Source organism: Triturus cristatus, chromosome 12, assembly GCF_964204655.1.
Source record: "Triturus cristatus chromosome 12, aTriCri1.1, whole genome shotgun sequence".
NCBI classification, from domain to species: Eukaryota; Metazoa; Chordata; class Amphibia; order Caudata; family Salamandridae; genus Triturus; species Triturus cristatus.
The window spans coordinates 728,590,588-728,615,304 of record NC_140595.1 but is presented as its reverse complement, the minus strand read 5'-3'; the positions used below and the strand labels follow the sequence as shown (position 1 = coordinate 728,615,304).

The 24,717-nt window shown below is 43.0% G+C and overlaps 1 long non-coding RNA gene and 3 other non-coding genes across 4 annotated transcripts; 2 read left to right on the top strand and 2 right to left on the bottom strand.

Annotated features, from left to right (window-relative positions):
- Positions 1-5,838: 5,838 nt before the first annotated feature.
- LOC146782606 (uncharacterized) lies at positions 5,839-8,466 on the bottom strand. The gene is made up of 3 exons (XR_014972257.1): positions 8,037-8,466; positions 7,375-7,507; positions 5,839-6,261 (listed from the first exon to the last, which is right to left on the bottom strand). It is a non-coding gene; the product is annotated as an uncharacterized LOC146782606 (long non-coding RNA).
- Positions 8,467-11,536: 3,070 nt separating this feature from the next.
- Positions 11,537-11,608, top strand: TRNAP-CGG (transfer RNA proline (anticodon CGG)). Its single transcript has one exon. It is a non-coding gene; the product is annotated as a tRNA-Pro (tRNA).
- A 643-nt stretch (positions 11,609-12,251) lies between these two features.
- Positions 12,252-12,346, bottom strand: TRNAI-UAU (transfer RNA isoleucine (anticodon UAU)). The gene is made up of 2 exons: positions 12,309-12,346; positions 12,252-12,287 (listed from the first exon to the last, which is right to left on the bottom strand). It is a non-coding gene; the product is annotated as a tRNA-Ile (tRNA).
- A 7,342-nt stretch (positions 12,347-19,688) lies between these two features.
- TRNAP-UGG (transfer RNA proline (anticodon UGG)) lies at positions 19,689-19,760 on the top strand. The gene has a single exon. It is a non-coding gene; the product is annotated as a tRNA-Pro (tRNA).
- Positions 19,761-24,717: the final 4,957 nt, after the last annotated feature.

Below are 24,717 nucleotides of genomic sequence, written 5' to 3'. Positions count from 1 at the left end.
GAAAGTGCACATCCATTTCTCTCACTGCAGTACAACTCAAATTCTTTTTCATAGTCTGGCATACCCAAAGCAGGGGCTTCACACATTCTGCTCTTCAATTCCTCAAATGCTGCCATTTGTTCTCCATCCAGTTCCAATGGGTCTTTCATCTCACTTTTTGTCAGCTTAATCAGTGGCTTTGCTATCAGGGAGAAATTACTAATCCACTGACGACAATAACCCACCATTCCCAGAAACATCCTCACTTCTCTCTTTGTCCTTGGGGCCTTCATTCCCCTGATAATTTTGATCCTGTCATCAGTCACCTTTCTCAGACCCTTTTCAATATTGTGTCCAAGATAATGCACCTCTTTCTTGCAAAATTGCAATTTGGCTGGAGATACCTTCAACCCTCCATCTGCCAGATGATTCAGTAAAGCTATAGTATCTACTTCACAAGCTTCACGTGTCTTTGATGCCACAAGTAGGTCATCAATATACTGCACTAGCACCGAGTTTTCAGGCATGATCAAACTCTCCAATGATTTTTTCAATAACTGATTGAATATCGAAGGACTCTCTGTATACCCCTGTGGGATACGACACCATGCTAAAATACGCTGGCCAAACCTAAATGCAAAAATCGGCTGGCTGTCATGATGCAATGGAATTGAAAAGAAAGCATGACACAAATCAATCACTGTGTACCACTCAGCATCATGTGGAATCTGATACAAAATCACTGACGGATTTGGCACAATGGGACAACATGCCACCACAATTTTGTTAACTTTTCTCAAATCCTGTACAATTCTGAACTTCCCATTAGGCTTCTTTAGCCCCATTATCGGTGAGTTACACGGGCTACTCAGTAGTTCTCTCAAAACTCCTTGCTGAATCATTTTCTCAATAATAGGAGTTATTCCTTCAATTATTTCTGGTGTCATTTTGTACTGAGGAATGTTAGGATAAGTAATTCCTTCTTTCACTGAAATTTTCACAGGATCTACATTATTCATCAATCCCACATCCTCTCCAGTAAAATCCCAAACTGTCCTTTTCACTGTGTCTCTCAGCTCTTGAGGCAAATCCTCCGGATTAAACACAGCATATGCACCAACCATCTCACTCTCTCTATTATCTAGAGTCATTCGGTACAAAACATCCTCATCTGGTGTTTCAAAAGCTATTCCATCCGGCGTACAAAAAATTGTACAATTCATTTTGCATAGCAGGTCCCTGCCTAACAAGTTCACTGAACTAGTGTCACAGACTACGAATCTGTGCATGTCTGAAAATTTCCCTATTCTTACCCTTACTGGCTCGGTAAGACGTGTCTTGATTTGTGTATTTGCTACACCAACTACTTGGATTGCTTCATCCGAGAGAGGAAGATTTCTAACATCTGCTGACCTGACAGTTGATCTTGTCGCACCTGTGTCTACTAAAAAAGTAACACTTTCTTCATTTATTTTCCCATCCACAAATGGTCCTGCCTGGTCTATTTCTAGAGTTGCACCAAGTATGCACTCTTCCTCCTCTCCTCGGCACCGTCAATAATCACCTTCAGACTCACTCCCTTCATTCTTTAACAAATACTGTTGTACCTGGTTAGAACGCCTTGGTTTGTTTACCTGCTCCTCATTGTAGAATCCCGAATCCTGATTGTACTTTTGTGACCCTCTATTCTGCGGCAAGGGCAGTTTTGGCTCTTGGCTCTGCTGTCTCACAACCTTCTGTTGTTGCTGCTGTTGATTATTCCCCTCGTTCTGCACCTGTTGATTTAATGATTTACTCTCATTATTCGCTAATGTTGGATTGGTACATTCAGATCTCCAATGTCCCAGTTGGCCACAGTTGTGACAAGGAAACTTCTTTTTTGCTTCCTCAAGATTTCCCTTTCCTTTCCCTGCATATCTGGGCCTATTTCCTGGATTATTTGCCTGTTCCACCAACTGTGCTTCTTGTCTCTCCGCAACCTTCACTTGTGCCCACATTGCCTTTTCTTTCAGCTTTCTCTGTTTTGCTTTAATTTCATCACTGAAGTACTTTGCATGTCTCAGAATCTCATCTATTTTCTTACTCTGCCAGTCCACTGTATGCTCACGAATTCTCTCACTAATCTCAGGTCTCAGGCCATATACAAATCTGTATACAAAATGACTCAAATCTTTGTCACCCAGGTGCTCATCCCCACTGAACTGTTTAAAAGCCAGTATCAGCCTTTCATAAAAAGCATGAACTGATTCTTTTGCTTCCTGATGTGTTCGATCTATTTTAACCCAGTCTGTCTCTTTCGGAGGAACTTTACTCTTCAGGTATACAATCACCTGATCATACTTCCTCATTACCTCTGGATCTGGTGCTCCTGTTCTCTGATCTCTTGGATATTCCTCAGTAGGCCAACTTACAACTATTTTACACTCAGCCCACAAGTCTGCTGGAACAATTATATCAAACAGACTATTCAGGTCAATCCACAGCACTTTTGACAATTTCACAAACCTATCTACCTGCCTATACCACTCGACGGGCTTTTCTCTCAGTCGAGGGAAATCATTCGTAAATGATAAAATATCCTGTCTGGTCCATGGAACATGTACATATCCTCCTCCAGGTATTTCTCTCATGGGATAAGCATCCACTGCTTTCTCTTTTTCTCTCACAGGAAATGCTGAGTAAGTCCTATCCACTGATTCTTCCCTTTTCTTATACCACCTATCCTTCCATTTTTCAACATCACCCCATTTTCGCAACAATGCAATCATTTCCTTAATCTGTCCTGTTCTACCAGCACCATTCAGATTTTCAATATCTTTGTCCGTGAAATCCAGCCTGTAAGACATCTGCAAGGCTTTCACCTTATCAATGTCAACTCCTTGCTCATTCGCTATTGCTCTTAACCTGTCATGTGTATTTTTTGCTCTCCAGGTGATGTTTTTACACATAAATAATAATTCTCCATCATGATGGTTTTTTAGAATGTCTGTAGGAATTGTCCCTGCAACAAGCTCCTCTAATTTTACACGTAACCTGGCCACATCAACTGCCTGTGAATCTTTATCCCTCTTTTGAAGGACTCTCATCCAATCATTCAAATCTTCAGCTGTTATTTCAGTAGTTCTTTTCACTGGAACCACTTTCTTCTGTGGTTCTAAAATTGGCATCCCTGAACAACTAGCATCACTAGCATCCAACCTCAAATTAGACTGCACTTCTAATCCTTCACTACATGTGTCATGTCTGTATTGTCTCAGATCACTACTTTCTGTCCTTTTTCCTGAGTCTCCTGAGGGACCAGCCAAACTTGTTATCTTATTCCCAACATATGGAACCACTAAACCATTTTCACTCGTCCTCTGCTTTTCAAAAATAGGCATAACCGGACCTATGGTTACAGGTACCGTAACAGCTTCTAGATTCTTTGTCAGCTCTCTAATCTTTTCAGTCAGCTCCGATATAGTTCTGGCTAATTCTCTCGTATTCTCGTCACCACATCGATTCTCTCTCTCTTTTTCCCTGAAAGGATTACCACTTCTTAACTCAGGTGTCACAATTTCTGTCTCAATGATACGCAATGTATCTCTTATCGGAGAAACAACTGGTGTGCTCTCTTCTGGTTCTGGTCTATATGGAGGTGGTCTCTTGTTAATCATGTCATTCAAGACCTCATCCTCATACTCATTAACTCCATATCTTTTCACTTCTGCCTCAGGAACCCTTTCCGCACCCTTCCTTTCTTCCCTCTCGTCAACTGCTCTCATAGGATATAATCCCTCTGACATACTAGCATCTCACCATCTCTTCATTCGATCATGATGAGTTTCACGATCATGTTTCCTCCCAAACATGTACCTGTAGTTGCCTCCAGACCTCTGTTTTTCTCGCTCATGTACTTCCTCTTCCCATTCCACCAAAGCCTCAAACTGTGTCGGCCTTGGTCTAGGCTCTAGACTCATCATTTTCTCCCGTAAATTTCTCAACACGGCCAGATTAAATGAACCATGTTCTGGGAATGCTAGGACACCATCTTCCTTAGTATACCTAACCCAATTCTCCAACCATATACAGGTATGATACCCATATCTCGCAACCATGAAGGATGCTGGCGTTTTCGTTGGAGGTAACAATTCACCTTCTCTTGTTTTAACATCTTTATCCTTGTCAAACCATCGTTTTATTTTCCCAAACAATGATTTTTTCTTTTTCTCTTCTTGGTAATACATTTTAACTTTTACCAAAACTTTCTAATCCCTTCCGTAATACAACTGTACAGTACGATTTTTTTTTCCAATAACAGCGCGACTCACACCAACGCACCAATCCTGGAGCGTCTACGTCACCTTGTACCCCTTCCAATCCTTGCGCGGCTCACACCAACGCACCAATCCCAGCGCGAACACTGTTCTGATCCAATAACCAATCAAAGCGCGGTCTGTTTGACGTTAGCAGTCGCTGCAGTCTCTCCTGCTCCTGTCTCCTGTCATTCGTCTACCCCTCCTTTACAAAACCTTCTCAGTAGACTTCGTGTCAAATTCTACAAAATCTATTAGTTACAACATATAAACATCTCCATTGTCTGCTTCGCTAACCACAGAATAGTAAAGAAAATCTTTTTCACAAGAATCCCGTCTTTCCCTGAAACAGCACTCACTTCTACTCCAGTACGGAATTAATACTCTCGTTGACACAGTAGCACATCCCTCTACTCTGCCCTTCTATCATGCATTCATTAACTGTTTCCTCTAGGACTGCTTCAAAGAGTCTTGCAATCAATTAAATGCTCATACATTCACGCACATTCATACAAGAAAATGTAGTACATACACACAGAATCCTTCCCGAGAACAGCGAACAATCTGTCCCGCTACAGAATTATAACACACGTTAACCAAGCAGCTTACCTCTGCCCAGTCCTTCAAACAAGCTCAGAGAAAACCTATTACTTCTCCCGCGATAAGCTTTAACGGCGAACCTTACGGATCCCTGGGACTTAAGACCAGAGTTTCACAGATAACCTTCGCTACCATACGCACTCCTTTTATACCAGAAATATATTTCTAATAGTAACATACGACGATGTCACTGATTCCGAACCCAGACAATGTGACGCGCAACTTCAATTGTCACACGTTTTTCCTGCATACGTACAGGACCAACAATCCCGTCTTTCCCGAGAGCAGTATATACTTCCCTCTGCCCTACTACGGAACTGCTACCAGCTCCCAAATTCCAGAAGCACTACATATAACTCAATACGACGACTCCAACATATAGTATTAGTACATATACCAAATCAAAAAGCCAATGTACAAGCAATCTAATCAGATCAAGACAATAATCAAAACCATCAAATTCTGCTACCAGGAAATTGGTGCAGATCAGGGCATATAAATTCTCCCTACTTCCATGGATAGAGTAATTTCACAGATAAACACACATACACTCACCATACACTTGGGCCCATTTCACTAACATACGCTCAATTACTCTATCAGCACTGAACCTGTGGAAAGAAACCTCCTAAACACCCTGCATCTACACTAAGGTCGATAAGACCAAATTGACACTGTCTTGAGTCATGATATAAACAATAATAACCACAATAGAGTACTCAATAATTGACAAGAAATAACCACCAACACTGTATTCAAAATAATGGTATTTTATCTAAAATTAGTTCAAAGAAATTCAATCAAAGCAAAATAATTATTCTCATAATTACCTATTCTAGCTAAATGTCATAAATGGGTCAGGACAGGTCTCTCAGTAGAAGTCTCCCGAGTCGCCGTCCTCACAGCATCGATCCTCACCAACGCAGGTTTGGGAAGAAGTGGCCTTAGACCCTCTCTAGGCTAACAATACTTATAGGAAATTTTACAAAATAAAGCAACATAAAATATTTTAATATCCGCTGAACCGCTGAGCAAAGCGAGCAGGAAAGGATGTAGCATTGCTACATTTGGAAAAATCTCCGCTCAGAAAAATCACAAAAATAAAAAGACGGAAGAAGGAAACTCGAGTTTTGCAAATGTTTCTTTCGCGTACACATTTCCTCGGAACCATCACTGTAATCACAAAGTTCATTGTGGCTCCCTTGTCCTCCAAGGTTTCTTGGACTCACGCCCAGAACTGCTGTCCTCACGGAAAACTTTTAAACCAGGCGAAGACTGTGGTCAGATGACTCTCGACCATGTTCAGCAAGGCCCTCTCATCAAAATTCGATCACTCGAGCACAGGCTTTAAACGGCAGCCATTTTATCACAGGCCAAAACAGACCATCTTAATTAAAAGAGACAAAAACAACGTTACCACAGCATAGTGATTAAACAGTGTTAACCCCACTAATACCCTTATGTGTATGCAATTATCTAGCCTTTTGCAACACAGTAAAGCATTAGTACACGTTATTTCAAAAGCGTTTTGTGCTTTAAAACAAACAGCACTTAGCAACATTCATTTAATTAAACCTGCACATTATTATTAAGCAACATATATGCATTCCCACGTGTAATTTCTCTTGTTAATCGTGTTGATTAATCAGAATTTCACACAGAAACAAATAATTAAGGATTACAATTAGTATTTTTAATTCACAACATATAGACAAACTGGAGCTTCAAAACCCGATAAATTTTCAACAGAAAACTCTGCTCCAGCAAATGCACCGCACCTCAGGAAAGCCATCTGCTAGGGCCGGTTCTGATAGCATATCTGAAATAAATTGTGCGCTGGGGCATTCTTATGTGCTTACTAACAGGATCACGTCCATACCACAGTAGCATCTGAGTGACTATATAGTGCTTAAATTGCAAAGCCCTGGTGCAACAAGTTGTGCTGTTACCTATCTCATTGTTGTGTCTTTCAATGCCTTCAGAAGGATTAAAAACAGTGTAGTAGATTTGATTCTGGGGTTATACACCGACCTATATAGCGGATCCATTGGTCAGCAGGAAGTCAACTAGATGACTATAACTCCTTACGCGGAGGTAATTGCAGAATCAACGTTCTGAAGGATTTTGGCAGGGGCATAACACAGCCCTGAATTTACCGATGCCAGACTGGGAATGTGAAAGGGGCATATTTTAGCCCTACAAAAGGTTGGCAGGTTATTTGGCCTCAACAAGAAACCACTTGTGATACGTAATTCACCACATACAGTACGGACATCTACATATTATTAAGATAGACCCACTTCCTGGCCTTTTATCGTTGCTGACCGAAACACCTAGAATTTTTATGAAGGAAACCGCCTACTTCATGGCCAGTCAAACATCGTTTCTTGGGACCGGTCGGCCACATTAGAGAATACTCAGCAGACATCATGTTTTAATCTTGGCACTTTTAGGACTTAGGATATTTCGCCTCCCAATACGGCGAAGGGTTCACGCTTACCTTTGAGTCTTCCATATTCATCAATTTTTGAAGGTCCTACATGTCTATCACGCTCAAGCCTTGAAAAAGTTACGGATGTAACGAAACACATGTCGGCTGTTGTTTCTTTCTTCATCTCCAGGCTGTACTGTTCCTTCATGTTCAAATGTTCACAACAAACGTATAATTATTTACAATGAATGCACTTATATATGAAATTATGTATGAACCATTAAATTCAAGCATAATTAAATGTAAAATGGTTTCTCTTGTGTTTTGAGCTACCAGAATTGTTTGAAAAAAAGATGCATTGAAAATAGATACAAATGAAGAGGTAAATATTGGGAGTACCGAGGCACAACTGTCAAACTTGACTATAACATATCAGTACATGGGTCTTACTTTTGTACAGCACACTTTAAGCCCAAGGGATTTCTTGATGTCACATACCAGATGACTCTTGCAATAAACAATGAAGTGAAATACTCTCTGGACTTAATAGACCCACTGCCTTTATACGGTGGAGTACTGCAATTTTGCAAAGCTCTGCTGTTTACAAATTATTGGAACAAGTGAGCAGTGTTAATACATTACCATTCAAATGACTACATATTAAAGCTAGCGGGAAACAGCCTTTACCACGAAGCATTTTCGACGCATTACGTTTACAACGGTACACTTACCTCGTAAACGTCTTCACAACGCGTAATGCTTCAACGACCATCTTTACCACGCAAGCAACGTCATCACGGAACAACGTCTTCCTAATCCGAAAAAATGTGTCAGTCCGTTTTCAGTGTCGGCGAAGACCTGCGAAAAAGGCAAAAAAAAGAAGAAAGGGGTCTTGGGGGGGGTCTCCCCCCCCCCCAAAAAGAAAAAGCGGGGTAAAGGTAAAATCGAGGTAAAGGCAAAGCGTAGAAAAAACATTCCGTTGTAACGCATGCGTGGTAAAGGCATGCGTTGCAACGGAATGCGTAGTAACAACATATATTCAAAGCTAGCCTGACAACCCTGGGGTCCGTGGCCCCTCAGCATGGAAGAACCCCCCCCCCCCACACACACACACACACTGTACACCAGCCAATCACCACCCACCATAAGCCCCAGACAGCAGCTCCCTTTCAGGCCTATTTCGATGTATTTGTCTTATTCCTTCTTAATGGGACAGTATCTGCAACTCTGAGGAAGGCTGATATGGTGGTAGACAAAGCAATCTGTCAAATCCAAGGATGGGCGGGGTGCCTGAACCTTTAAAGGGCCAACACCAGCGCTTCAGCAAATAACGTGTTTACTTTTAGTAAGACTAAGACACTACCACTGCTTACTTTATATAGGACAGTTGCCTACACGTTTAGGCAGCATTGTGATTTGGGACAGTGCCTGCCCTTTTGGGCAGAGTTGTGAATCGAGACAGTGCCTGCACTTTTGAGCAGGATTATGAGTTGAAAGTGCCAGCAATTTGGAGCAAGGGAGTTCATTTGATTGTTCCAGAGCTTCTTTTCTGGGTGAGTGTACTTAACAGGATACTACAGCACTTGAGACTCTGCTGTCTATACTTTTCATAGGGCAACAAATATGCTTGTGAGCAGGATTATGAATCTGGCAGTGCCAGCAATTCTGAGAAGAACGGTTTATTTTACACTGCCAGCACATAGGTCTTAGTGTTCGGTTTTCCCCCAAACTTTCAGCCATACTGCACAGGAGGCTTGCTGCTGTGCAACATGGCTGAAATGCTTTCTAGGACAGCTGTCTGTTGTCAATGTTTTTTAAGCATGTATGAAAATGTTTTTTTTTTAAATGTCTTATGACGAAGCCCTGCCACATCATATTTATTTTTTTAAACGTACATCCATGTTGTACAGTAGCGGAGCTCCTGAACAATATGGCACAAAAAAATTGAGAAAGCCTATAGATTTCGTTGGTAAGTGCTTGTTTGTGCACTTCAGCTGCTAGGTTTTAATGGGATTTGTAGAACACTCAACAGTCCCTGGCCTCTGTAAAGCCTCTAGCCCAGGACACAGACATTCACGATAGCCTGTGTGGGCTTTAGTGAAATCGACTGACGGCATAGGGCCTCTAAACGGTCCCTGGGAGGGGGGTCGCACATTCCTGCCACATGACTGAACCTTCTCCAACCACACTGGCTTTTTAGCAGCGCTTATTCTGTCACAATGTTTTGACTGTCCAAGTGCACTTTATGGTTTATATCAATGACTTCTTGGCTCAGGATCGCCCTGCTTAGAAGGTTGGGCGATCCTGTACGAGGAGCTTTAGGGAAAGAAAAGTTTTTTTCCAGGTTGTAAATAAATAGCACACACTCCTGGTATTTATGGCACTGGAAATGCTGTATTCCATCACATAGACTACAGAAATGTACAGCAAGACTATTTGAACACATGACTTTTGACAGTCAGAGCTCTTGGACTATTTATGCCCCAGAATAGCAAGAGAAAACCTGCGAAAATCGGAGTATTTCAGGTGTTTCCGTTCACTATGTACTTCTGCAGTTCTGACACAGTCACAAATGACAACGCACGAGTAAAATTATTTGGCCTTTATCTTCAATCTGCATATCAGTCGGGTTTGCTTGCTTACTAAGTAAAACACACCCCCACTTTTACGCCCCACATTTTGGAAAAGTCACCACCCTGCACTGTCTTTAAACGTTTTAGCTGGTTTTGTCTTCAAGGAGCTGGAGAGGGGGGCAGGATTTCCTGTTATTCGGCCTCCAGGGGGCACTGCATGAAACGAAGACCGCTGATCATGGGGCATTTCTCAAATATATGACCAGCGGATTAAACAGAAATCTCCGCAGTAGGTGCATTTAACAGCCTTAGTTGTCTCCCCGTATTCTTTCATGCTGCTGCATAAACACAGATCAATGTAGAGCAGTCCTTTGCAGGGCCCAGGTTAGGGGTTGGAATGGGAGATAGGCAGGGTATGGACCCTGACAGAAGAAGAGCTGGAAAGGAGAGGGCCCAGATGGGGGTTAGAAAGAGGGTTTGAGAAACAGGTGATAGGGGTCTTGGAAAAGGCAGGAGTAAGGAGGGGGCTATAAGGGGTAATAATGGTGAAAGGGGTTCAAAGGGGGCAGGGAAAAGGGAGAACGTGGGGCTGGAAAGAAGAAAGAGAGAGTCCAAATGCAGTAGAAGATGGATGAAGGAAAAAAGGGGGCGGGGAGGGGAAGGGGATTGGTTGGGTTAGAGAGGGAGCAAGAGAGGGAAGAGGCGGAGAACCAGGGATCGGGGCGGCAGGGAGAGGGGGCGAGAAGAAAGAAGCAGGGATTGTAGAGGGGCAGGCTGTGACTGAGACCTAGAAGGGGCAAAGAAGAGGGTGTGGGGACAAGGGGTGCAATGGGGCTTGGAAGGTGGCAAGGGTACACATAGGACTAGAAAGGAAGAGGGCTCTAGATAGGGTTAACAAATTGGACTGGACTCGAGAAGAGGCTGGAGGGGAGGGGACCCACAGGGTGGGGGAGACGGAGAGTCGAGAGAGTGGAAAGGCAGGGCTGGGATCCTCCAGAGGACGCAATTGAGAGGCAATGGACGGCAGGAGGGACGTCCACAGGTGGTTGGAATTAGGAAGCCGTTGGGGGTGACGTCAGTAGAATGTGGACCGTTGGGAGAGGATTCCGGGGCGGACAGTTGGGGAGATGAGGACTGGGGGTTGTGTAGGGCAGTGTGATGTACTGGTAGCAATTTTACAAGGCAGATGAGTTAATACATATCTCACTTGCACCCGACATCTCTTTATTGGCGACGAGCCGATGCAGGCGGTTTTGGAAGTTTGGACAAGACAGCTATGCGGGGGGTTGAGCTCTTCATTTAAGAAAAGACGGAAATTAACAGAACAAGAAGCAATTCGGGGGAATGGGGAAGAAAAGTGGGTACTACCAAGGGAGAAAGAGTGGGTGAGGCTTTAATAGAAGACAGAGAGAGGTACGTGGAGGTGAACTGAGGGGAACGTGAGGTGGGGAAGACATCGGCACTGACAGACATGGGGTCCACAAAGGGGAAGAGAGCCCTGTCGAACAGGAAGCCAAGAATATGTCAGATTATTTGGATTTCTCCTCGGATTCCCAGAGCTCTGTACTAATGAATAATCCAGGTTATAAATACGCGGTCAGGTCAGTTCCTAGTGACGTTACAGTTAAGAAGCGCCTATTTCGTCAGTGAGTATAGCTGGCTCGTTGGTCTAGGGGTATGATTCTCGCTTCGGGTGCGAGAGGTCCCGGGTTCAAATCCCGGACGAGCCCATGGGTTTTTAGACATTTCCGCAATGTTCTTGTGCTAGCAGCGATTATCAAACAGTCGTCGTTATTAAATCCTTAGAATGCAAATTTTTCACATTTATTGCAATGTGCAGTTTCACTTTACTCTTATTATTTAATACTGGAACACGAGGTGGTGTGTCTGTTGGTATGGGAACATTTCAAAGCCAAGACCACAAACAGCTGTTTCGCTCTGTTGTAACATGACTTACAATACTTGTGATTTCAAGTACGTCATGTCTTTTTTTGATGCGGGCATAGAAAACAATATTTGATCAACTAACTTCATTTTAATAGATAGTTTCTCGTATCATAATGCACATTACGAACGGGAAAATGCACATTTGTGAATGGCATGCTATGTGGGGTGCTTGCATGTGTTTTGGGACATCTATTTGAATTTAAGGAAATGGTTAAAACCGTCTGTACTTTGAACAGAAGCAGGGGTGAGAGGAAAGCAAAAAAAGCCACAACACACGCTGGCATGGGGGAGGGGACCTGGGAATGCAGATGGAAAAGGAACTGTGCTACAACGTGGCGAGAAGCAAACCTAAGGGGAAATTATGACGCAGGGAACTTGCATTTTTCATTGTTTATGTATATTTAAAACGTACGTAAAAAGTCAGACTGCTCCAGGTGAGGCTCGAACTCACAACCTCGGCATTGCTCATTGCAAGTACTGCCATATAAGTACCGCGCGCTAACCGATTGCGCCACTGGAGCTCGCTGTTGACGCTTTATTTCTATTTCTATGTGTACGTATCCAAAGTGAAAGCAGTAGCACAGTTAGGAGGAGGAAGTTCCTACTGTGCATCCTGTTTTGTGGACGTACCTCTCCCTTTCACCAGAAGTACGAATACCTGTGTTTTTTGGTTTAGTTTCCACTTATGTGTACGCACTCAAAGTACATTGCTCTAGTTTCCACTTACGTGTAGGCACCCAAAGTACATTGCACTAACTGCTTTCACTATTACTGCAGAGAGAACACAATTATCTATATTCTATTACCAATAAGAGGTAGGTTTTCCAGGTTCTAAAACCTCTGACATAGGGAAAACGTCTCTGGAATTGACACCACAAGTCTTTTAGCCTAATGAGACATAGCATCACAAGAAATGACATTAAAGGCCCTGGGACATGGCGGCGTATCCATGCTGGCCCCGGGGGACACTTCATGTGGAGACTCCATAACAATTCTGCAAGGCCTCGTCACGAGCCGTAGAAACCTAACCCACGAGATCGCTTCATGAGCTATTGGAAGACTGACCAGCGAGATCTCTTTATGAGTCATTGGAAGTCTGACCCAGGAAATCTATTCATGAGCCATGGAAGGGTCACCCGCGAGGTGTCTTCATGAGTCAATGGAAGGCTCATCAACGAGGTCTTTTCATGAGTCATTGAAGCCTGACCCACAAGATCTCTTCATAAGCCCTGGAGAGTCACTGTAAGGTGTCTTCATGAGCCATAGAAGGGTCACCCGTGAGGTCTCTTTATAAGCCATGAAAGGGACATATTTGAGATCTCTTCATGAGCCCTGGAAGAGTCACCGTGAGATGTCTTCATGAGCCATGAAAGGGGCACCCGCGAGATCTCTTCATGAGTCATTGGAAGTCTGACTCAGGAAATCTATTCATGAGCCATGGAAGGGTCACACGTTAGGTGTCTTCATGAGTCAATGGAAGGCTCATCAAGGAGGTTAATCAACGAGGTCTCTTCATGAGTCGTTGGAAGGCTGGCCCACAAGATCTCTTCATGACCCTGGAAGACTCATTGTGAGGTGTCTTCATGAGCCATAGAAGGGTCACGCGCAATGTCTCTTCATGAGTCATTGAAAGGCTGACCCAGGAAATCTATTTATGAGCTATGGAAGAGTCACCCGCGAGGTGTCTTCATGAGTCAAAGGAAGGCTCATCAACAAGGTTCATCAACGAGGTCTCTTCATGAGTCGTTGGAAGGCTGGCCCACACGATCTCTTCATGAACCTGGAAGATTCATTGCGAGGTGTCTTCATGAGCCATAGAAGGATCACGCGAAAGGTCTCTATATGAGTCATTGGAAGGCTGACCCAGGAAATCTATTCATGAGCTATGGAATGGTCACCCGCGAGGTGTCTTCATGAGTCAAAGGAAGGCTCATCAACGAGGTTCATCAACAAGGTCTCTTCATGAGTCGTTGGAAGGCTGGCCCACAACATCTCTTCATGACCCTGGAAGGCTCATTGCGAGGTGTCTTCATGAGCCATTGAAGGATCACGCGCAAGGTCTCTTCATGAGTCATTGTAAGGCTGACCCAGGAAATCTATTCATGAGCTATGGAAGGGTCACCCACAAGGTGTCTTAATGAGTCAAAGGAAGGCTCACCTGCAAAGTGTCTTGATAAGCCATGGAAGGGTCACCCGCAGGATGTCTTTATGAGCCATGGAAGGTTAACAAGCAAGGTGTCTTCATGAGTCAATGGAAGGCCCACCGCAAGGTGTCTTATTGAGCTGTTGGAAGGCTCACATACCATTCATGAGGGATTACTACCTGCTGTAACTCTCCTTCAGTCGTTAAAAGACTCCTAATACTAAACTTGAACGATCTTAATTTTCAGAGACTCCATCCTATCCCTGGGGATCTCTCCCATGAGCCACCAACGGCCTCTGTAATACTCCTTGCGGAGGTAATTTTTGTGTTATTCCTTAGGGGTCTCATGATCTCTCCATAAATGGTGGGAGTTTGAGATGATGCTTGTTATATTTCTGGGGGTTTACTCCATGATACAGAGGGTGTCTTGTGTAGCATACCCAGTTGTCTCAGAATTCGTTTTCAGGGGCTCTTGCACTGGTTCCATGGCCCCAGTCCATTTCATGAGCATAACTCTAACAACAAATCCATGAAAGCTAACCCAGCTCCCATTGCTTGCTGGTACTTTAAACCCCAAACTTAACTAAAGCCTAATAGTAACCCCATAGTACTAACATCCGTCGCAAACCTTCAGCCTTTCGCCTACACCTCACCATATACTCTATTTAAAGGATTACAGACTAACAAGAACATGGTCTGCTTTCTTCTTCAAGATCAATATCTTGTTCAACAATAGGAATTTGGCACGACAGGGTCTCTTTTGTTAAATATTAAACACTTCCCAGATATTCGCTGGATACAGATAACTATCTGCTGACATATGGATATGTCTATGAAGATATATTTTAAATTGCCATTCAGGAATTGCTGTATGTTTCACAGGACATGACTATCAACAGCAAAGCACTTATAATGCAAATAATAGCAGAATTGTCGAATACAGCATTCGCTCTGTGAATTTCCAAAAGATTCATTTAGTTTTGAAGTCATGCAGGAGGACATCAGGGATTCTTTGAGAGTGTGTTTTGGGAGATCTTGTCAAGCTCCAAACATCAGAACCGGGAAACCAAGGTTTGAATCCAGAATTCTTCACTTGTTCCAACATTTTGAAATCACTACATCGCTGTGGCGCTATTCGATCATCTGCTAACAATGCAGGGTTGCTTAAAGGCGATTAAGTTTAACTGGTAGCAAAACTACACCAATCCAAGCTCTCAAGGTGACTCTCCTGTCTGAAAGGTGTCTTCCTGTGCCCTCACCATGGCCTCCATTGGTCCCAAACTGTCGACGATTTGAGCAGGATCTTACCCTAAAAATATCTGCTATAAGCAATAGCTGTTAAATGGGAGTCTGATACAGACAGATACAGTCCTGCCTCATTCTGGTGCGGCCTCAAACTTGCAAATTAACACTGATATGAGCAGTCCTATACCTTAAAACGAGTGGGACGCTTTGAAAAATATATTGAGGGGCCTCTGAGATTCCCACTCATTCATGAAATTATATCTTAACCATTTGTTTTTAATATCCCCCTCAAAATCCTTCTTTTTTGTGGCACTGGAGTTCTAGCTTGCTTCTAGTGTACAAGATCCCCTTTCTTACACCAGTAGTTGCGCTGGCGCCAGGGCCCACTGTTTTTAGGTCTCGCCTGACTCAGCGCTTGCTCTGGTCCGGCGGAGACCTTAAGTAAGGAGGGCTTCAAAAAATGCTACCGCCGGCTACAGCTGGCAGTGCATGTGCACGGGCGCGCGCTTGAGCAGAGGCACCATATGGCATTCCTCATGCTCAGTAAGCGCATCCCTCGCCTTGAGCTTGATTGCGATCACTTTCACTTTCTTCACCTTCATTCTGGCTCCTCTGCTCCTCGTATTCCCCCCTCCCTTTTCGTCACTTTCATTCTAGCTCCTCTGCTCCTCGCATTCCCCCCTCCCTTTTTGTTACTTTCATTCTGGCTCCTCTGCTCCTCGCATTCCCCCCTCCCTTTTCGTCACTTTCATTCTGGCTCCTCTGCTCCTCGCATTCCCCCCTCCCTTTTCGTCACTTTCATTCTGGCTCCTCTGCTCTTCGCATTCCCCCATCCCTTTTCGCCCAGCTCTTTGATGCTCTGCTCGCATCTCCCACCTCCCTTTTCCTCCTCTTTTTTCGTCAATTGTTTTTTTCGTCACAAATTAAGCCCAGGTTAGGTCCCTAGAACAGGACCGTGTGAGGCCCTGACTGTGGGGCTGAGATGTGTTATTTTTTTCTTGATACTTTAAAAAACAAATGCATTGCCTCAGGGCTGGGAACATATGCCAACCGCTTCATCATTCTGTGTGCATGACGCCGTTTCATGCCCTGGCTATTCTTAATTGTGCAGTCTAACATACATTATATTTCTGAGGATACAAGTGCTCGCTTTTATACAGCGCTGAGGGTTCGAGCGGCCCCATCTCTGAGTCTGTGAGCCCAGCGAGGGCCGGCGGTGTTGTTTTCCCTCCCCACGTCTGCTGGTCGTGATAAGGAGGCTGGGCTCCTGTTCATGTGACCCCCTCGCAGTGCTGGCCCCGTCCCGCAGCACAGCCCAGAAGAGCTTCATGTGACAGGCTTCTTGCCGTGGAGGTCATAATTTTTGCATCCCGCCCACCAGCTCAAGTTCTGAATCCTGTTGCTTCCAGTCCTTTCCTTTGACTCTCTAGTAACTTGATTTTCACAACAGCCTCAAAAATTGTGCCTGTTCATTGGAGACAAGATGCACCCTGCAAAGTGGTCATACTAGCATGCAACAGCAGCTGCTGTGGTGGGATCACACACACAAACATCGTGAACCTGCACCCACCTGCTCTAACGAGGAGCACACATATCACCACTGATGCATCTCATCATCCCCTGCTTTTACAGAGTTGGGTGTACCTGCGCTTCAGTAAGTTCCTGGAAACAGAATTATACAGTCTCGCCTTTTAATGCACCTCTCTGGACTCTAGGAGGCCACCACCATAGAACACCAGATACCTACTCCACCCTGTCTGATTGGACGCGTTTTTACCCTACAGCACCCCGCCTTCAAACTGGGCGGAGTTTCTATCCCTCTGCACTTTGAGGTAACTGAAAGGTTACCTACAGCGAATTAAAACACTCCTAGATAAATGCATCAATAACAGGGACTCTGACCGATCCCGGTTAACAGCACAACAGAATGCTTTAGTCAAACATTTTAGTGCCTTTCTACTCCAAAATCATATTGGGCCTGAAATACCTAAAAAAAGAACCAACTACTTTCAGTCATATTGATTGCATATATCGACCATCTGACCCTCAAACTGGACTCATTGCATATATGCGGATACTGTTCAGACAAGGCAAAATTGTGATTTAATATACTAGACCGAATAAAGTTGTTGTTATATGAATGCTAACCTCCCTCCAGAACTTCTACTGTACCTGCATATCTGATGTGTCTAAGCCACAATTTGAGATCATAACAACACTGGGAGGAAATACATGCTCTAATGGTGAATGAGCATCCGTGGGGCTCTTGGGACCGCTGAGTTTCATGACTAATGCACTAAAAGGTAAAAAGGAAGGCCTTTCACGAGTTGTGGCAGAAAGCTGTAGGCAAGAAGATCAAGCATTGGCATAGCCAATAGGTCTCGCTTTTGGGAATTTATAAGTGTTTAGCCATGCAACAGTTGATGTTGTTGCACCAAGGATATTGTGCTGCATAACTAAATACTTATAAGGTCTCAAAAGCGAGACCTATTGGCTATGCCAATGCTTGTTATAGTATTTAGGTTGTGGCTTGCTACCATATGGCAGATGCACTGTTAATGGCAGTGGGGTTCTGGTTGCTGTCAGTGTAGGGGGTCCTTGTAAGGTCTCGCCTACCAGGCAGCACAAACTGTCTTTTTGCAAAAAAGACTTGTCTGCTTACAGTGGTTGGCTTGGTGCCTATTGCTTACCGTTGTTTGGCTTTATTGTAACTTTCATTTACTTGCCTCTTATTCATAAGCTAGTGTGGGCTTTCTTTCCTTTTCATATGTTTACTCATTCCCAGAGTATGGCCTTCAGGACTTGTGCCCTTGCACTATTTTCTTTTCAGTCACCACATTTCTTTTAGCTTAGCAGTTCATGGCAGTGCATGTGTTTTCCAGCTGCCTCACTGATGTACTTTTCTTCCCTTCTCTGCCATGCTCTGTGTTTCTCTCTCTTGCCCATGTGATCCTCCTTCAACTTCTCCATGTTGTGTTCCCACTCATGTATTTCTCCTCCCTTGAATTGCTTTCCCCACCCATGTGCTTCTCTTCCTAGGTAAAGAACAACAAAAAAGACCTTTGATGCAGCAGCCTGTGTCATTTTGTAGGCCGATGCGCCACGTATGCAAATACCTACATAATGTGGGTGATTTTTTTCATGTTTAGTTGCTGATGCGAGTTGAATTAGTAACTAAGAAGAAAGAAACCAGGTAAAAGTACTTAAAAAAAAAAACTGGTGGGGAAAGCAGCAGGGCGGTGTAAACAACACCAGTGATTGGGGGCAGAAGCAACACAGAGGACGCAGGTGGTGAGAGGGGAAGCAACAGGCGAGAGACCAACATGGAGTGTAGGGGATAAAGCACACAGGTGAACAGGCATCGAAGGAATGCTGTGGTGGGGAGGAGAAGCAACTAGCGAGAGCGTGTGGTATGGGTGCAGAAAAGCATCACAGAGAGCAGGGGTGGGGAGAAGGAACAAGAGTGAGAACAATGCAGAATGAGCAGGGGAGAAGCATATGGATGAGAAAGTGATAAGGGAAAATACACAAGTCCAAGCGCAACATGGCGGGGCCATGCAGGAGCAATTGGATGGCAGAGAACAATACAGAGTTTAAAAGTAAGGTATCATATGAGGGAGACAGCTTGAAAAAACATGCACTCAAACGGAGAGCTTAACCGAAAATAAAATAATAGTGTTTGAAAAGCAAGCAGTGGGCATAGAAGCCAGCCATTCAAAATTGATGGTAAAGAGAAGATAGACAAGCAAGGAACATGAATAAGAAGCAGGCATGCAAGAGTGACAAGAAAGCCAACCAATGATAAGCAATGTGCCTGCTCCGAGCCCCTACATGTTTTAAGTAAGCCCACAATATGTCTTTTGCAATCAGACAGCTGTGCTGTTGAGTAGACGTGACCTAAAAATCATAAATAACCAATCACAAAGCCAATAGGTCTAGCCTTGTCAAACAGACACTATTGCCATTTAATTATTTTTTTTATCGCAAGTATATGATGTAATATGCTTAAACATGGTAGCCATATGGCAGCCATATGTCCGAAATAGCATTTTTAACGTAGACATAAATACACGTTGCATATCATTTAAACAATTATGCATAGCTGCTTCAAGCATAATATGTCTTACAACAGGCAATGCATGTGCTGTTTGAGACCTAAAAAACAATGATAGGACGTCTTGGTGGTCCTTCTTGAGGAGGCAGGACCTCTGTTTATTCTGTAGGTGTTTTTATTTACAGAGTTTTGTTTTCTTTTTCTGCATCAGTAAACTCCCCTGTTATTTTTAGCCTCTCCTATTAGCAGTCATTAGCCAGTAAGAATGTAGAAGTTAAGCTAGTGCACATGGTGATCTGACAGGAACCCAAAATAATAGGACTATAACATAATTTTAAAAAACAGTTAACTCTAAACAGTATCACCCTACAAGTCACATACGGAATTTTAAGTAGAGAAGTGTTTACTTTTATGTCCAACCGGCTCGTTGGTCTAGGGGTATGATTCTCGCTTTGGGTGCGAGAGGTCCCGGGTTCAAATCCCGGACGAGCCCCATTTTTGTGGGTGGGGGTAGTGTGTCTTCAAATTGTAAATTATTTGCTACCATTTATGAATGTATCACGAAATTTTTGACGCACCGATTTTTTGTTTTACAAAAATGCGGTTTACAGAAAAAACGTGGTAGACTGTCGTACTTCCGAGTTCACAGACTGGAAGAATGACAGCTACGTGACAATAAACATACTAAGCTTTGCTCCTGGCTTCTGGGTGAATAAAAACTGTGTTATGGTGTGGGATATTTTTGTACACTGAGGGCTTTTGTTATGGTGTGGGATATTTTTGTACACTGAGAGCTTTTGCATCGGTTTTACATTGGACGAAAAACAATGGAACTAAAGCGGCTGAGCTACAGTGACGATGCGATTCGTGAGAGAGGGAGGGGTGAAGATGGCCAGACGGAGCGAAAGGAGGACGGGGAGGGGGAGAGAGCCTTTGTAAAGCATCACGGGCAATGTAGTTTTCGCATATAAAAGTCACATTTTCTCTTAAAGTTAAAATAGACGTGTTACAAGTACTGACAATTCAAATCGCTTTCTTCTTGTACAGTCAACGCTTTACCCCTCAGGCTTAAGTAAGAAATAAGTATTGCACAAAAACAGGCCCTCTCCGTCCCCTATAGCTGGCCGAGAGAGAGAGCTAAGTGGCTCATGGATATGTTGTTTTCAAGAGGCACAGGAAAGAGACAGAGAAAGCTAAGCGGCACATGTATATGTTTACAAGAGGCACAGGAAACGCTCCATGTAGTTCTCAGACTATTGGAATTCACAAGGGTGGGTGATGTGAAACTGGTACTTCAGACCCAACTGTGTGGGTGGATGAACTGGAAAGAGTGCGCCTCTTTGCAGGTACACATTACATTCTTTCTTAACCTGAACCACCGCTGGCTCCTCTGCTAAGGCGGAGGAGCGCCGCCCCACTGCTCTTTAAACAGAGGAAAAAATAAAAATAAAATGATAATAATGCAACATTATTATTATTTTTTCGGTACTGAGGGAGGTTTACGGGGCGGGACTGTCGTCACAGCCAGCAGGGGAGGAGTGGTTGGGGCATTTAAGTGCGCATGACGTTTTGGCCGGCTATCTTTGGCCAGCCAAGCAGTCAGGCACACTTTGCATATTCTCCGCTGGCTGTATTGTACAGCCTGTGTGCAGGACATGCGCAGGCTCATTGTCCCCGCCTGAGTGCTGAATCACAGCGCTCAGGCCAATCATGATGCTGCTGTCATGGTGACAACAGTGTGGTGATTGGCTTAGGGGAGTCTGTGTGTTCTTCCTGCTTTTGGCAGGAATTGAAGAGAACGGAGGCGAGACGGCAGCCGGCAGCCAGGTAAGTCATTTTATTGATTTTCCTATCCCAAACCCCCGCCTCACCCGTACTTTTCGGTGGCAGCCACCGCTGACCTGAACAAACAGAAAATTATCCTTGGAACTGAAGCAGTTTAATTTTGATTTCAGTCTAATATATAGGAAGAGTGTGCATAATCATGAGAAGTCAGCACTCAAATGTATTCTGTGTGATTAACGTTACTAAAAGATGATAGACTACAGTATATTTAAAGGGCTCCACATGTAACAGATATGACATAAATTGTATGTCTAAGAAATGGGACTAATAGAGGAGAATGGAATACTTATTACTTAATAATACAAAGACAATCTAATTTCCTGATTTGGTTTATCTTGAGATTAACAAGACAAAATTGTGAAGTATCTGGACACGGTTGGAGTAGGTAAGTAACTTTACTTATAAGTAAAAACACCACCCACAAGAAAAACAGCTGAACAGCAACAGATCAGGCCAGCAACTGTCAAAGTGCAGTCCAACACTCTAATAAGACATGTCTTGAGAGGTAGAGTCAAGGTAAATATCTTTGTCACCTTTGAGAACAGCAATACGTTTGAGGTTCCAAACTTTACCATCATTAAGCATAACAGCATTTTTCAACACTTTAGTGACTTCAAAAGGACGAAAAAACTGACTGATGCCCTTCTTTACCATACAAGGTTTATTAACTTTAACCAATGTGCCAATGGTAATGCTGGTGTCATTCTTAGAACCTCTTTTATAGTCAAAAGAACATTTGTACCTCTCATGTGTCTTTTTGATGTTTTGCTTAACAACCTCCAAATCTAAGTTGGAAGAAGTGCTGGGAACCAACCACGCAGGTCTGATCTTAGTTCTGGCCAACCTACCTCTCATAATTTCAAAAGGGGTACAACCAGTCATGTCAGGTAGTACAATAAGTCCAAACAGTTTTAAGGATACACAACTCCCACTTACTATCCTGAGAACCAACAGATTGGATGGCGCCTTTTAGTAGTCTATTAAAATGCTCAATCATTCCATTGCCACTGGGGTTGTAAAGAGAGGTAGTGCGATGCTTGATTCCTAGCCTTTCGAATAAAAAACTGAACTTTGTGAGAAATAAACTGTACACCGTTTTCAATATTAACTTGAATAGGGAGACCTTCCTCAGTAAAAACAGTATCTAGAAAAAGCAAAACAGTATCACTGTCAACCCTGTCAACAACGTTGATGATGGTCCACCTAGAAAATATGTAAATAGCAGAAATGATGTACTTAGATTCACACCCAATAGGACCCATGATGCCAACAGCAATGGTTTCTCAAGGACCTCCAGGTATGCAAGGGGTAGACATGCTGGGCTGTAAAGTTTTAAGAGATTTGTCTGCATTGGCACAGATCACACTATTTCTAACAATGCGTTCCACAAAAATATCTAAACCTGGCCACCAGAAACCATTCTTGACAGTCTGTTCAGTTTTAACAATACCACAATGTCCTTCATGACACATTTTAACAATAACGTCTCTAAGCTTGAAAGGAGGAACAGCTTTATCTCCTCTCCAAAGAATACCATCAGCAGAAGACAATTCATTACGTACTTCCCCAAAACACCTTAAATCAGGACTCAAAAGACATTTGCAAGGCCAGCCACTGTTAATGAAAGACAAAACCTTTTGTACAATAGAATCTTCAGAATAAGAATCCAACCAAACCTGCTTGCAGATAAAAGGAATGCCCTCATCATGGACTAAAGCAATATGGAAGTCATCCCAAGTATTGGTAACAATTTCTTTAATTTTCAAAGGCATCCTAGGCAAAAAATGAGCCGAAACATTGTCTTTGCCTGGAACATAAAACTCTTTGTAAACAAAATCTTGAAGACGCATAGACATCCTGGCAATGCATGCAGATGCCTTGATCATGCCATCAGTGGTAATAAGATTGACTAAAGGTTTATGGTCACTTCTAATGTGACACTGTTTACCCCAGACAAAAACTCTAAAATGTTCCAAAGCCCAAACAACAGCTAAAGTCTCCCTTTCAATGACTGAAAACTTTTCCTCAGCAGAAGTAAGGGAACTTGAAGCATAAGCAATGATGGCCTCGCCACCATCTACTTGTATCTGAGATAAGACAGCGCCTAAACCTTTGGAACTGGTATCAGTGGTAAGAATACTCAAAAGATTGGAATCAAAACCTGATAAGGTAGTGGCTTCAGCAATAGCACATTTGACATCCTTGAATTCTTTTTCACAATCAGATCACCATAAGAATTTTGACTTGTTTCTAAGAAGTTGCCGGATTTGAGACACTCTGCATGAAAAGTTTTAAAAGTAAATAGCATAAAACTCAGTGAGGCCTGAAAAAGAATGAACATCATCCTTGCTCTTAGGAGCTGGTACCGAAAGAATAGCTTCAACCACCTCAGGTTTAGGTTTAACTCCTTCAGAACATAAAACATGACCTAGATAAGAAACAGAGGATTCAGCAAACTTACACTTAGAAAATTTAACAGTAAGACCTCTGGATTCTAAAATTTCTAAAACATTATGAAGAATGGCATCATGTTCTACTTTATCCTTACCATACAAAAGGATATCATCTTGAAAACACTGTACGTTATCGAGTTGACCAAACAAAGAATGCATAATACGCTGGAAGACAGCAGCAGCAGACGCAAGTCCAAAAGGCATCCTTTTGTACTGGTAGCACCCAACAGGAGTGATAAAAGCAGTCAACATTTTGCAATCATCATGTAGCACAATTTGGTGATACGCTGCTGAATGGTCAATGGATGAGGAAAATTTAGCACCTTTACCAGACGAAAGCTTCTCAGAAATGCGAGGTAATGGAAATTGATCTACGAGAATATTGTTGTTAAGATATCTTAAATCAAAACATAAGCGAATATTGCCATTAGAACGCCTAGCAATTACAACAGGCGAAACCCATTCTGAGGATTCAATTTTCTTAATAATATCCTCAGAAACAAGATGGTTTAATTCTTTTTCTACCTCACTCTTGACAGTAATGGGAATATTCCTAGCCTTGTAAATTTTAGGCCACACATCTTTTTTAAGGACAATCTTATGTACAAAGTCAGTTAACTTACCAATCTTCTCATTAAAAACATTTGGAAACTTTTTAAGCATGTCATTAGCAGTAGCTACACTAACAGCAAGAACCATAACAGGTTCAGGACCAGTGGGATCTAAAAGGATACCAAGTTCGCCCTGGTCGAACCAGCCTAACACAGAAGGACCTTTTTTTAGAAACATACAACTTACCAAGACTCTCACTATTCTTGAACCTGAAAACCAAATTCCTGAAACCTAACAAATCAATTCCTTCCCCAGAATATCCTTCTGGAGAAACATCAGGGTCTTCAAGATCAGCACCTATTTTGGAAGAAAATAAGGAATTCCATACATTCTCATTAACAATGGAGTAGGGAGATCTAGAATCTGCATACATTTGAATATCAACCCCTCCAATAGTCATATCACGCAGAGGTTTTTTCTTTTGGAAACACTATAAACATTCTCAGCATCTTTGTCCTTAATATTAAGAACAAATCTATCATTTGCAATAGAAGAGTTACCCTCATAATCACTGTAATCACCCTCCTCCACGCATTTAAC